The following is a 1,426-nucleotide window of genomic DNA, read 5'->3' as shown; positions in this document are numbered from 1 at the left end:
ATACAGCATAATTGTATTTCTTCAAACTCACAAACATTATATTCTTTCATGTAGCTATTCTCCCATCCATTCACTCATTTAGCCATGTATTAATTATTCACTTAATATTTAAAGGGCATTTTGCAACATACCAGATAGTAAAAGTTAAAGCAAGCAGGAAAAAAGGAAAGTGATTGTAAGTGCTAAATGGAAGGTTTTGAGTCTTGGACCTGTGGCCAAAAATAATAGATAAGTGTTTGTCACCCATCTTCGTCATTTAAGTAGACAGATGAGAAAGAAGATTAATAGTGACAGTTTCTTTGGAGAGGAATCCTGGAGGGCTGTGTGTGTCTCCTTTTCTCCACAGGAGGCCAGGGTTTGCTGCCAGACAGTCTCTGAAAAGTGAGTTGCGAGGTGGTAAGCTACAAAGTGTCCTGAACCCGACAGAGTGTTGCCAAACATATCTACTGCAATAGACTGAATATTTGTGTCCCCCAAAAGTCATATGTCAAAATTCTAACTCCCAGTGTCTATTAAGAAGTGAAACTTTGAGGAGATAATTAAGTAATGAGGGGAGAGCCCTCATGAATGGGATCAGTGCCCTTATAAAAAAAGACCTTTCGAGAATACTCTCACTGTCTCTTTCTGCCATGTGAGGCCTTTGTATGAACCAGATAGTAGACTCTAACCACATGTTACATCTGCTGCCACCTTGATCTTAGACTTCCTAGCCTCCAGAACTGTGAAAAATAAATGTCTGTTGTTTAAAATTCCATGGTACTATTATAGTAGCCTACACTAAGGTAATCACACATCACAAAAGAGCCCACAAAATTTCTCATGAGAGAAAAAGCTAGCATGTGGAACTCAACTTTTTTGAGGGCATTAAATCCAGATGACAACTGTACCCATGGAATAAGCTCATTTTAACTGCTTTCACTGCTTCTGAATCTCACTCCTGCTAAGCCCCACACTTGAGTGGACAGAATTAGAAATGGGAAAGTATGGTAAAATGGCGGCTTAGGAAAAGAGTAAACACTGAACATGAGCCTCTATCCCCTTCAATCTTTGAGCTTTAAGTCTTGTCAAGAATTGTGACAAGAAGTAGAGAAGCTGTAACATGAATACAAGATGGGAGTTTTGGTATCAGATTATATCAGACTCCTTAATATCTGAAAGTGAGTATGGGAAATACAATAAAACTCTTTCAGGATTTAACAGTCACCAGTTCAGCATTTTTAGCAAATTGGTTATACATTATTTTTAAGCAGTTCAATATATATAAAGACAGAGGGTGTATATAAATTATTAAAATGCAATTCATTTATTCAACCAATATTTATTGACCATGTACTATATGCTAGGCTTTTTCCAGGTACTGGGAATATAGCCATGAACATTGAGTTATATGCTTTAATATAGGTTTAAAAAGGGGTGCTTGGAAATT

This window comes from Hyaena hyaena, unplaced genomic scaffold (assembly GCF_003009895.1).
Source record: "Hyaena hyaena isolate Hyena2069 unplaced genomic scaffold, ASM300989v1 scaffold_1110, whole genome shotgun sequence".
NCBI classification, from domain to species: domain Eukaryota; kingdom Metazoa; phylum Chordata; class Mammalia; order Carnivora; family Hyaenidae; genus Hyaena; species Hyaena hyaena.
Note: the sequence above shows the minus strand (reverse complement) of the source record.